This window comes from Stomoxys calcitrans, chromosome 4, assembly GCF_963082655.1.
Source record: "Stomoxys calcitrans chromosome 4, idStoCalc2.1, whole genome shotgun sequence".
In the NCBI taxonomy this organism is placed as follows: Eukaryota; Metazoa; Arthropoda; class Insecta; order Diptera; family Muscidae; genus Stomoxys; species Stomoxys calcitrans.
This window is the reverse complement of record NC_081555.1, coordinates 64,168,058-64,181,984: the sequence shown is the minus strand read 5'-3', so window position 1 is coordinate 64,181,984 and position 13,927 is coordinate 64,168,058. Positions and strand designations below refer to the sequence as shown.

Genomic DNA, 13,927 nt, shown 5'->3' with positions numbered 1-13,927 from the left:
TCGTAACTCCTCGAAATATTCGTCTAGGACCCCATAAAGTAAATATATTCTTGATCCTCATGACATTCAAGTTGATCTAGCCATGTCCGTTCGTCTGTCTGTCGAAAGCACGCTAACTTTCGATAGAGTAAAGCCAAATCGGTCCATGTTTTGATATCGCTGCCAATTAAGCCGATCTTGGATCTTGATTTCTTTAGCCACTAGAGAGCGCAATTCTTATCCGATTTGGCTGAAATTTTGCATGAGGTGTTTTGTTATGATTTCCAACAACTGTGCTACGTATGGTTCAAATCGGTAAATAACCTGATATAGCTGTCATATAAACCGATCTGGGGTCTTGACTTCTTGAGCCTCTAGAGGGCGCAATACCTATCCAGTTTGGATAAAATTTTGCATGACGTGTTTTGTTATCTAGAACTCGACAAATGCAATCCGTGGTGGAGGGTATATAAGATTCGGTCCGGTTGAACTTAGCACGCCTTTACTTGTTTTTAATTTTTTCAGTGTCCGGCAACATTTTCTTTGTTTACATTCATAGGAAAGAGCATATTTATTTTTCACTCCGTTTGTAACACGTTGATACATTGGTTTTATAGCCATTCAGAGCATATAAGGGTATGAACTTGGTCGCTATGACATTTGAAGCTGATATGGACCAGTCAATCTATTAGCCTGTTGAAATTAAACTAATCCGCAAACGAGTAAGGTTATCGCCTGGAGATCTTGCACAATTTCTTCCAATTGTTGTTAGTGAGATGGGAATATAAATGGGTTCAATCACTCTATGTTTAGATGCTTGTTTAGTTTGCGTATAAACAAATATGATTTAAGATCTTAGAAGGATCAAATCTTATGCGTATTATGGCGCTCTCATAAAGCTATGTCCTTGAAAAACTGATATTGATGCTTAATTGGTGGTCTGGGGTTTTGAAAATTCATACATTTTTTACGTGATTTTTGCGGGTTGTTAGAGTCAATATGTTCGTGTTCATCGACTTCGAAAGAGGACAAAGATAATACAAAGCTACAGTATTCCGTTGCAATAGTTTAGAGTGTAAACATAGTTCTGTGATATTAGTTTTAAATTTTTCGCTGCAATATTTTACATTTTATTTATTATTTTTTTATTTATTATAAATGTGTCGTGAGTCCAGTTTTTAAATAAATTCAGAGAATAATGCAAATGTAAACATATGTAAGTAAAAACCATAAAAGTAAGAAATCAGAACAAAATATTTAAAATGCGCCTCTTGTTAATAGATTTCACTAAATAAACTCTTGTAAAAGTCGGAAAAAAATCGACGAAACGTCGAGAAAAGGATGAAATAAACTTTTTTTATTTGCATTTTGAAACACATTGACCCTAACAACCCGCAAAAATCACGTAAGAGATTATAGAACAACAGTGGTCACTAACAAAAATCATAAATTTTTATTTTTGCTCCCCAAACTCTGTTACTAAAATTCTCATATACTCCTCTAGGGGTCTTAAATTGTGATTGCAGCATCGCTGGCAACAATTGCAACTACGTTAATCAGCTGTGCCTCTGACTGTCATTTGTTTTGCCATTGTTATTGTTTTGCCGTTTGACTATTCTTCAGACAATTCTCTATTTCTTTTAATTCAAGTTTGTTGTTGTTGTATTTCTTGGCGATTTGCTAATTGTTGTCAGTCGATCATCGGTCGACTCGGGCTGTATTTATGTTTTGCAAATGTTTGACGTTCGCTTGACTAACTAAACAAAACTAAATTGAATGTGATCGATGCGATCGTATTTTATGCCAATGTGCAGCTGCAGCGGCATTTGTGGCTCACGCGAACGCCAGCAGACTCATTTGCTCTCTTTGTACATGGGTGATTGTTGGCGACGCGGGAATACGTAAATGCGCTTACGCTGCTAATGGTTGCTGTTGCCCCGTTGCGTTAATGTGGTCGCCGGCGTTGTGTTGTTTCTGTTTTTCTCGATTTTTGCAATCGCAGTTCGCATTCGCCTACTCTTACTTTAGAATGTATGGGGCCTTAGTTAGTAGTTTTCTATGCAACCGTTAAGTCAGTCTCCATTTTGAAACGTTCGTTGTTTAGAAGGTGCTGCGACACGACTGTTCGAAACGGAAGAAATTCACACGGAATCCCACTGACAACCGAACAAGAAGAGAACAAAACAGAAAAAAACGCATTTTCTTCGTGTGTGTATGTGTGTGAATGAGTGTGTGCGTGTTTAAACATAAAATAAATTTAAATTGTAATTTTCGATTTTGGGCAAAAATAAGCAAACCCACACAAAACTAGTGAATGTTCTCATCCTGACCCCGAAAGGGAAAGTGAAGTGATACACCTGACAAATGCTGCCTTTTGATCGCTAGAAAATTCATCCCCACATTTTGCCGACGGCTAACGGAAGCGGATCAAATATTATTATGTTCTCCTTCAGTGTTATGGAGCTCGTAAATAAATGTAAAAGTAAAATAAAAAATAAATCATCATAACAGTGCCCATAAAGAATCCTCCTTCGCACAGTGTACGGAATTATTGCTTCTCCAATAATGAGATTGTTTCCTCTCCAATAAATGAAAGAGTGTTTAGTTTGCTGTTGTCATTTGTGACAATTCTTCCATTTGTCAATGCACTAGCACTAGTGCGAGAGTTGTACCCTCGAAAATCAATCACTCAAATGGAAGTCACTACAATTTCAGTTTCTTCCTAAAGTATCAGTTAATCTGTGGGTCCTGTATGAGAAAAAGTTGACCAAAAACGAAATTTGAAAAGCCAGAAGTGAAATTGAAAGTGAGAAGAAGGCCGTCTGTTGCCGTCTATGCATTAATTTCCTCTTCAGTTTGTGTAAAACGTGTGAATTTTTTAAGTGTATTCCCAGGGAGTTGCCAGATTTGCTTAGGCAAACAAGGGTAAGTTACCAAATAATATAGGAAATTTGTAAATCCCAGTCATTTATTTATTTAGAAGACAAATCAAGAAAATATACCCTGAAAGTCCAATTCTGATTTATTTTTTGCTGTATCGGTCCAAAAACGAAATACAGAATTTCATTAAAATGGTACAATTAAGATGCCTTTCTTTGTTTATGCATAAAATCAAGGCATCTTTTTCAAGTTTTCGAAAACTTTGATTTGGAAAAGAATCCACATCTCACGAGACTAATATTGTCGTGGTGGTAGTAGGTTCATATTTGGATGTAGCTGCCTTTTGATCGATTTACCGTATTGCCTTCAGAAACGGCATATTTAGTCCGAACTAGCTGGAATTCTAAAAATCATCAAATCTAAGCCGAATATTGTCGAAGCTGTTCCAAATTTCCAAAATTCTGCAATGCAAGCCAATCGCCCGATTGATTTTTTTTTTTGTTTTCACTGAAATTTTAAAAAGTGATTTTTCTCTTCTTTTTTTATTAGACGTTTTTATACCCACCACCATAGGTATACTTATCTAGTCACTCCGTTTGTAACACATCAAAATATTGATTTGCGACCCCATAAAGTATATACATTTTTGATCGTCTTGACATTCTAAGTCGATCTAGCCATGTCCGTCCGTCTGTAGAAATCACGATAGCGGTCGAACCGATAAAGATATCTCCTTGAAACGTTGCACATATACTTCGTATTGATTTAGGTCGTTGCGGAATGCAAATAGGGTTCAGATTTGGAACCGAACCCCCGATTTTGACTTCTGCACGTTGTGTTCTGTAACGACTTCCATCAACCGTACCAAGTACGATCCAAGTTGGTCAATAACCTGATATAGCTCGCACAAAAACTGATCCCCTGCTTTGAGATCTTGAGCCCCTGGAAGTCGCAGTTGGTGGACAATTTGGCTGAAAGTTTTCACGTAGAGTTCTATTATGATTTCCAACATCCGTGATAAGTATCGTCCAAATCGGTCTGTAACCTGATAAACCTCATATGTAAACCCATCTTCTACGGCCTAATTGGCAGAAATGTTGTACGAAAGAACTCAGTACCACTTCTATGGAATGTGTTGTGGACTGTATTGTGGGATCACAGCTCTCACCAATATGCCAAGATGAAAGAGGTTACCCGTAGAGCGGAATAAAAACCAGTAAGGAAGGACAAAAGTCGGGTGGTGCCGACTGTATAATACCTCAAACCTACCCTATAAGTACAATGTGGGAGCTATATCCAATTCTGAACCAATTTTGATGAACCTTGGCGAATGTTTTCAGATGGGTTATTAAAAAATCCCTATCAAATTTAGAGCAATTATGTTCAAACTGTAATAACTACGGTTAATAAATGAGCACTTTGTTGTAATATTTACCAAAATCGGACGAACATAAATATGAGAGCTATATCTCAATCTGAACCGATTTGGAGCAAATTTCTCAGATATTTTGGCAAGATTGGTCAGTAAATGCGCTTGCAGTGGTTGTAGAAGTGAAAATCGGGCGATAAACATATATGGCAGCTATATCTAAATCTGAACCGATTTCTTTGAAATTCACCAGTAATGGCGAGAGTTAAGAGAAAATCCTTCGCCCCAAATTTCAAGGGATTCGGTTAACAAATGACCATTTTCTTGCAGTATTACTGGAAATGGGACGAACATATACATGGGAGCTATATCTAATCCGATTTCGAGCAACCTTCTCAGATATTGTGGTAGTCTTCGGGGAAAGCGCTGTACAAAATTTTGGGGTTGATTGGTTTATAAATGCGACTGCAGTGAACATAGAAGTGAAAATCGGGCGATATATATATATATATATATATATATATATATATATATATATATATATATATATATATATATATATATATATATATATATATATATATATATATATATATATATATATATATATATATATATATATATATATATATATATATATATATATATATATATATATATATATATATATATATATATATATATATATATATATATATATATATATATATATATATATATATATAAATATATATATTCACTAGTAATGTCGAGTCATAAGAAAATTTTTCCTTCCAAATTTCGAGAGAATCGGTTAACAAATAACAATTTTATTCCATTATTACTGCAAATTGGACGAACATGTATATGGGAGCTATATCTAAATCTGAACCGATTTCGTGAAAACTTTATGGATATTTAAAAGGAATAGTCGAGGAAAGCATTCGACAAAGTTTTGGGAAGATTGGTCAATAAATGCGCTTGCAGTGGCTCTAAGAGTGAAAATCGCGTGATATACATATATGAGACATATATCCAAATCTGAACCGATTTCTATGAAATTCACCAGTAATGTTGAGTGTTTAGACAAAATCCTTCGTACCAAATTTCACGAGAATCGGGTAACAAATGACAATTTTATTGCAGTATTACTGCACATCGGACGAACATATATATGGGAACATTATCTAAATTTTAACCGATTTTTTCCAATTTCAATAGGCTTCATCTCTAGCCCGAAAAACATGTCTGTACCAAATTTGAAGACGATCGGATGAAAATTGCGACGTGTAGTTTGTACACAAATTAACATGGACAGACGGACATGGCTAAATCAAGTCAGAAAGTGATTCTGAGTCGATCGATATACTTATCGATGGGTCTATCTCTCTTACTTCTGGGTGTTACAAACAAATGCACTAAGTTATAATACCCTGTACCACAGTAGTGGTGTGGGGTATAAAAAGGGGGGAAAGTAAAACAAGGAGTTAGGCTGATTTTACCAATTTATTGCTGACTCGAATGCTGCCGCTGACGAAGTAGCTGAGTTTAGCTAGAAGCCTTCGAGTATCGGCATCTGTATCTTTTTTAGTACATTTTCATGACATTTACATTTCGTTACGTTAATTTCAGTGCCTTTTCAACCGTTATACAATTCATGTGTTTTTAGACTACGAATTCATGATTTTAAAACTAGTACTTCATAAGCATATACAAAAATAAATATAAACTTTGAGGTTGTACATGAACTTAAGATACATTGTACGTACATGAATTTAAGATACAATGTTAACGGGAATAATATTGTTATGGGGGAAACAAATTCTGAGAGAAACAAATTCTATCAATAAGCTAGTGCAAATTACAATAGATTGACCTGTATTAGGCGCACTCCCTGAATGTCGCCCTTCGTAAAGGACTTATTGTCCAAAATTTGAGTTTCCGCTTTTATATATACGAGTTTGTATTTTTTTAATAAATGTTGCTAGGGAGCTGTATGCATTAATAGGTTGACTGTCGTTTTGAATATAGTTCAAACCCTACAGTATACCCCATCTTTCGATTAAACATCTGGAACTTTTTGTAATTGTTACACGATTCCGTTTAAAACAATCTCGATGAACTTACCAAATACAGACCAAATAGGTTCTGCGTAGATTGATCTTCCGATAAAACTCCATGAGCTTCCCGTCTCTGCTCTTGCATCAATTTCATGCCATGTTTTTGCCCTCTCTCTCTCCCTCACTCTCTTCAAAGACCATGTTAAGCCGTTAACTCAGACAGTTTCACATGTACATAATGGCCATATGTAATGTAGGGACATATTTTGCCCATCGCTAATGCTGACTAAAATAATAATGCAAAAGTTGTTTATACTACAATTAACATTTTGCATTTATATATGATCATGTGGCCGCAGGCACTTATGTTAATTTTAGACAAATATATAATGCGGTCTGCCGACAGGCAATTCATTTTTGTAAAATTTGTGTAGACAATGTGGCAGACGTGCCGAGATCACAAAACGGAACAACATATAATTTTAGTACACTGGTAAACATGCACCCAGACAAATAAGCGTGCTCTTGAATTTTAATCACAACTATTTTACTTTTGAACGAAACCATTCCAAATTTTTTAATTTCCAAACGATGATTGATCCATTTGCCATGTACTCATTGAACTTTTCGCCAATTCAAGGCGTATATTTTCTGTTTAAAAGCATAAGTATGGTTTTTGAGTTATTTTGGCAGCTGTCATTTAAAATCGTTTAAAAATTATTAAAGGATAGACAATAAGACAAATTAGAAAAAAGATGTAATATGAAATTTATAAATTTACAAACTTTTTTGGCGTCTTTGATCTTTTTACCATCTGCAGACTGCTGAAAATATTTGCTGTTGTAGTAAAAATTATAGAAGCATTTTTATACCCTCCACCATAAGAAGGGGGGTATACTAATTTCGTCATTCTGTTTGTAACTACTCGAAATATTCGTCTGAGACCCCATAAAGTATATATATTCTTGATCGTCGCGACATTTTATGTCGATCTAGCCATGTCCGTCCGTCTGTCCGTCCGTCCGTCTGTCTGTCGAAAGCACGCTAACTTCCGAAGGAGTAAAGCTAGCCGCTTGAAATTTTGCACAAGTACTTCTTATTAGTGTAGGTCGGTTGGTATTGCAAATGGGCTATATCGGTCCATGTTTTGATATAGCTGCCATATAAACCGATCTTGGGTCTTGACTTCTTGAGCCTCTATCCGATTTGGAATGAAATTCCAAATCTTATCCGATTGGAATGAAATTTTGCACGACGTTTTTTGTTACGACATCCAACAACTGTGCCAAGTATGGTTTAAATCGGTCCATAACCTGATATAGCTGCCATATAAACCGATCTTGGGTCTTGACTTCTTGAGCCTCTAGAGTGCGCAATTCTTATCCGATTGAAATGAAATTTTGCACGACGTGTTTTGTTATGAAATACAACAACTGTGCCAAGTATGGTTCAAATCGGTTTATAACCTGATATAGCTGCCATATAAACCGATCTCGGGTCTTGAATTCTTGAGCCTCTAGAGTGCGCAATTCTTATCCGATTGGAATGGAATTTTGCACGAAGTATTTTGTTATGATACCCAACAACTGTGCCACGTATGGTTCAAATCGGTCTATAACCTGATATAGCTGCCATATAAACCGATCTTGGGTCTTGACTTCTTGAGCCTCTAGAGGGCACAATTATTATTAAAATTTGTACGACGGATCCTCTCATGACCATCTAAAAACGTGTATATTATGGTCTGAATCGGTCTATAGCCCGATACAGCTCCCATATAAATCGTTCTCTCTATGTGCGCAGTTCTTATTCGAATTGGCTGACATTTTACACAGGTCTCCAACATATAATTTAATTGTGGTCCGAACCGGACCATATCTTGATACCGCTCTAATAGCAGAGCAAATCTTTTCTTATATCCTTTTTTGCCTAAGAAGAGATGCCGGGAAAAGAACTCGACAAATGCGATCCATGGTGGAGGGTATATAAGATTCGGCCCGGCCGAACTTAGCACGCTTTTACTTGTTTTTTCTCTGAGTGTATGACACGAATTTGCAAAGGAATTCAAAAGCCGAATGGTTGGAATGCTTTTCAAATACATATCGAAAACTTTATTCGATAATCTTCATATTTGGCACATGAAATTGTGTTTTTCTTTTTTTTCTCTAAATTGTGCTACAGTTCTCTCGTTTAGATTTCTTACCTGCTCTCTTACCACGGCACGGTTTACCTTACTCACACATCAGTTACATCACTCTGCCTTCGTATCTGTTCTCATAAAGTTCAAGTGAAAAGTTAAAAAGTTCTTATCTAATTTAGGTGATATTAAAACTAGACAAGAGCAATGCAATTGTGGCGGCGACGTTTACACACGAAAGCCGCAGCAAATGCACATGCGTTTCTTGCGACTTTAGTTTATTGGGTGATGGCTTTCCACCACTGATAACAGGCTGAAGCCGGCAATATCGCCGCAGACGTTTTACGGCGCGTTTTGTGAGTTATTCAATGAGGCATTTTGCTGCGTTACTATCGCCAATTGAAAGCTCCCGCCTGTTATATACAGAAGAGACCATATTTAACAATGCTCTGATAATGAACTTCAACAAAATGTTTGGATTGCCCGCCATTGTTCGTCGCCGTCATCGTTGTTGTCTGCCTGTCTGTCTTCTTCTGTCTCCGTTATGCAAGTGCTGCTTCTGCTGGTGTGTAAAATGTGTAGTGAACTGATAACGCAGCCAGTAGTGAGAGAGCCAAGCGGGCGGTGAGGTGCAGAAGGTAAATAAGTGCGAATTTGATTAGAAACGATAGGTGTTGTCGAGTTCAATATTTGCGCAAATCGCCTTACGAGCATTTTTTGTAAACAGTCACACAAATTCTAATACCAATAACAATAATATTTTTGATATGTAAATAATTAGAAACGAAGGGGGTCAATCTTAATCAGGCATAGAGGAAAAAAATGCTCAGACCCCTTGGGATCAAGCAATAAAAAGATAGTGCGAATCGAATAATGAACTTTTGTATTCGAGGCATGGTGGAAATGAGAGATTCATTGAATTTGTTTCGGTCTGATCACATCTTACAAGATGCATGCTACATACACGCAAAATAATAATTCGTTTCACATAGAGGAAATTTTCGTCAAGTAAACTTCTTTTCTGACTTTTTGACTTTCGCATAATATTTTATTTAATTATTTGTTTATTTGATATTAACTAATAATTACTTACTTGAATTGGCTATGACAGAATATTTGTTCACTAGCCGAACGTAGAATAGCGTTCCAAGCACCTCAATCTTCTGCGCTCATTCTAAACTCTCTGACATCAAGTTTCGAGGTGTCTCCCACCACCAAAAGCCATCTGGCTTTTTGGTTTTCCCGGTTTGCGTTTACCACCGTGTTTGCCTTCAAAAGACCTCTTTGCTGGAGTTTTTTCATCCATTCTGACAACATGACCTAGCCAACGCAACCATTGTATTTTGATGCGTGTAACTATGCAATCGTCATCATACAGCTCGTATGATTCAAACAACTTGTCAAAAGCGATCCATGGCGGATTCACCCAGATCCAACTTAACGTGCTTTTACTTGTTTCTTCTTATGTCGCAACCACTTCAATTTCGAATTTGCTCAGTTGCCGATCTGAAAACCGCTGCCGAAGTCTATAAAATCGGTTCGGATTTAGATATAGCTTCCGTATAATTTTAAAGCCCATTTAACACTCATGGTGTAGGTGGACGGTATTACGTAGTCGGCACCGCCCGACTCTTGCCTACTTATACTTGTATCTCGGATATCTTCGGCACTATTTTAATTTATGGCTTTATTAATACACCGTACAATCTTCATACATCAGACAATTTTTGATCAAACACGCCGCCCAAGAAGAGTACGTTTTCTAATCCTTTTTGACCTTATTGTAAACAATTTTTGTTTTGTAAAAAGTCATATGCAACACTCCCTTCCACAGTTATAACTTTGAATCTTCACACGCCCCTTTTATGCGCTGATTTCCTGAACTCTTAGACCGTAAATTTTAATGTTCCCATGGCAAAAAACTGTCCAGATAGAAAAAAATCGACCACATCCAACAAGGTTAGCTAGCGGTGTCACAATCAGTCGAAAGCCTAACAAAGACACTTGCCACACCATCTTCAAATGTTGCGGCTGCGGCTTTGCGTTGCGTTCCCTCAATGTGAGAGTGACTATATTGTAACGGGGTTGTGCTATGTTAAACAACCTCTCGCCTGAATCTTAAAATAATTGGCAACATTTGAGAAAGGATTTGTACTGACTTGTGTATTTGGTCTTATAACAAGCGGCGGCAGGAATCAAAAGTTCCCTCTATTTCAATAGTCGCAACTCTAACCTGGCCATGGTTAGCATTTTCCAACCGGCATGAAAAATGCTTGGAAGTGTTAACAAATTGGGCAGCAACTTTTAAGGTTTATGTCGATTTGCATAGTTTAGCACAAATCAAATCAAATGGAAATAGGATGAGAGGGAGAGCGAACGATTAAAACAATAAAAGCTTGAGTGGTAACAACTAGCAAAATACCCTATAAATGGATATTGTGACTTCATTGGGAAGAAATTGGGGAACTGATCGCTGCACCATGGATCTCATTTTTAAAGATCTTTGAACGCGATCTCTTTATAAACAGAGGATTCCCCGCTGTTACTTCGTGGAATGTTCATGGACATGAATTGCTCTTACATTTTTATTTTATAAAGATTGGGTTAGGTTGAAAAGGGGTGTGATATTATTTCGCCCCATGCCACTTTGGACATTGACCTAGTAGTAATCGACGTAAATTTAGATAAGAAATAGTTCCTGTAGTCGCCCAAAAGGTCAAATCAAGATTTCGGTTTATATAGTAGCTATATCAGGAAGTAGTCATTGTGCAAAATTCCAGCCATATTGGATGAGACTCAAGAAAAATAATCGGGAGATCGATTTATATGGGAGCTATATCTTAACATGGTCCGAACTGGCCCATTAACAATTCCAAACGACCTACTATAATAAAAAGTATCGGTTGCAAAATTTTGAGTGGCTAGCATAATTCGTCCGAAGATAAGAATGCTTCCGAGATGCTAAGTCATGACGATCAAAATATACATACATACGTATGGTGCCTTTGACCAATATTTCTAGATGTTACAGACTATCCTGTGGTTCGTCCGAAGATAAGAATGCTTCCGAGATGCTAAGTCATGACGATCAAGAATATACATACATACGTATGGTGCCTTTGACCAATATTTCTAGATGTTACAGACTATCCTGTGGTTGAAACATTTCGAAGCTAGCAAATCAGTAAATGAAAGAGGCCAAAAGAAATCAAAATGGGAGATCAGACAGACGAACAGAGGTAAATTCAACATTCATTATTGATATCAATTAGAATTTCCCGCTTTTTCTTTAGTGTCTTTTCATTATAGACTACTGCGGCACTAGCACATAAATTCATGGAACCTGCTTCTTATAGTCGAGTTAGAAGAGAGGTATCCCGAGTACAAAAATGTATATGGTCAGATCAAAATATGTCTCTAATAAGATATTGTTGAAACTAATTACATCCAAATGGATATGCAATATCCATTTATATATGTATATTTTATGTATTTATATATATATATATATATATATATATATATATATATCTGATACTAGATAAAATTGGATATGGGGCCAGATACACTTTTATCTGCTATATATAAAAAAAAAGTAATTGGGGTTTTTTTAAAAGAAAGTAAATGCATTTTTAATAAAACTTTAAATGAACTTTAATCAAATATAATTTTTTACACTTTTTTTCTAAAGCAAGCTAAAAGTAACAGCTGATAACTGACAGAAGAAAGAATGCAATTACAGAGTCACAAGCTGTGAAAAAATTTGTCAACGCCGACTATATGAAAAATCCGCAATTACTTTTTGGGCAACCCAATATATCCAAAGAGATATGCTATATATAACTATATCGGGCCTTAGACATAATCATATCTTGGGCTATATGTACGTATTTCTTGCGCTACAATTTAATGAATTTTGTTCTTTCAGTGTTTTAATGTAGAAATGCTTATATTTTATTTTTACTTATATAGCTAATAATACATTCACATAAGTAATCGTCAAGTATTAGGCATTTTACTAACAAAGTTCCCAATTCTAAAAACGTAACATATTTTGTTATTTTTTAAATTTTGATTAATATGATAGTTTTCATTAAAATGTGATAAAACTCCCAAATATATGATATTTGGGAGTTTTATTTTCTAAATGTTATATGAATACAGAATGTAAAATATTAAAAATATTTTTACTTACATTTGCCTATCGTCCAAAAATTGTTTTAGAGACGCTCTTTGCTTGACGCTCTTTGATTGAAAATTACGCGATTCAATAGGAACAGCAGATGTAAGCTCACTGTTTCAAATTTCATCAAAATCGAACGCAAAATGCTCATTTTATGGGCTCAATACTCTATTGCGGGAGATCAGTCTATATAACAGCTATATCCAATTATGGTCCGATCTGGACCACATTACTGTTCGAAATTTCATCGCAATCGGATAAAAAATGCTCCTTTTAAGGGGTCAGTACTCTACACATGAACGATATGTTGGGTTGTGAGTGCAACCCAAATACAAAGAGTACGATTAAACTCAAATTCATAACAACTTTCCAAGAGTAGGTAAAAAAAATAAGGACTATTGACGAGAGCAAAAGACGACACTATTTATTCTAAAAATATACCAATTGTACTTGTGTACCTTTTTCCACGCACATTATAAACAAGTGGTTGGCTGACTTGGTAGCGCAGCTGACTAAGAAACTAGAGGGCCCACGTTCAAACCTCACTGGCGGCAAAAAGTAAGAGAAGCACACTTACATGGAAAAATGGTAAAAATAATAAAAAATAATAATACAACAACAATTAGGTGTAAAATAAACAAAAAAAACAGAATTTTTTATGCAAATTTAAGATCCAATTGGATATAATTATATATAGTTGGAACTATTTAGGTCTGGGACAAATTCGACACCCAATTGTATCCAATTAGATCTTATTTAATACAATTAGATCCAATTATATCTGATGCCAAATAAAATGGATCTGACCATATCAACCATTGTTTACTTGGGATCCTAATAAACTTCAGAAATTGGGCTTGTCGAAAGTCGTCAATTTTTATTTCGAAAAAATCAAACAAGAAATTTTCTTTAATTTCTTAGGAGCAGGATTTCTGGAAACCTTTTCAGAGTCTTGTTGCATTTGATACTTTCTATATCAAAAAGAAATGGATATATGGCGATAGGCGAAAGTAGTAGGCTACTTTTCACAGAAGGTGCGATTTTATGCCAAAGGTGCGATTTTATGCCACATTTCTTCGCTAAATGGACATGAAATATTAAGAAAATGATTTTTGTTATAAAAGCACAGTGGCATACGAAATAAAAAGATTTTTTTGAATTTATTTCAAAAAAAAACTTGTTAAAAAATTTTCTACGGTAATAACAACTCTTTGAATAATGAATATATGAAATTTAATCAAAATCGGACAAGGGAATCGAGAGTCAGACGTTAATGGGTTAATACAAAATTCTATTTTTGCAATAAGTATGTGATTTAGTGGTACATAAACACTTTTTTT

At 35.6% G+C, this 13,927-nt stretch overlaps 1 protein-coding gene across 7 annotated transcripts in view; it reads left to right on the top strand.

Annotated features, from left to right (window-relative positions):
• The window catches only part of LOC106091895 (broad-complex core protein isoforms 1/2/3/4/5), an 889,290-nt gene that overhangs the window by 358,326 nt on the left and 517,037 nt on the right, over positions 1-13,927 (top strand). For 2 of the 7 annotated variants that reach the window (XM_059368073.1, XM_059368072.1), the window contains exon 1: positions 2,041-2,904. The exons of 4 other annotated variants lie outside the window; for them this stretch is intronic. The gene's annotated coding sequence lies outside the window, so the exon portion shown is untranslated. Of the gene's footprint in view, positions 1-2,039; positions 2,905-13,927 lie in introns of those variants that run through there. One more of the 7 variants, XM_059368067.1, reaches the window with a different exon arrangement.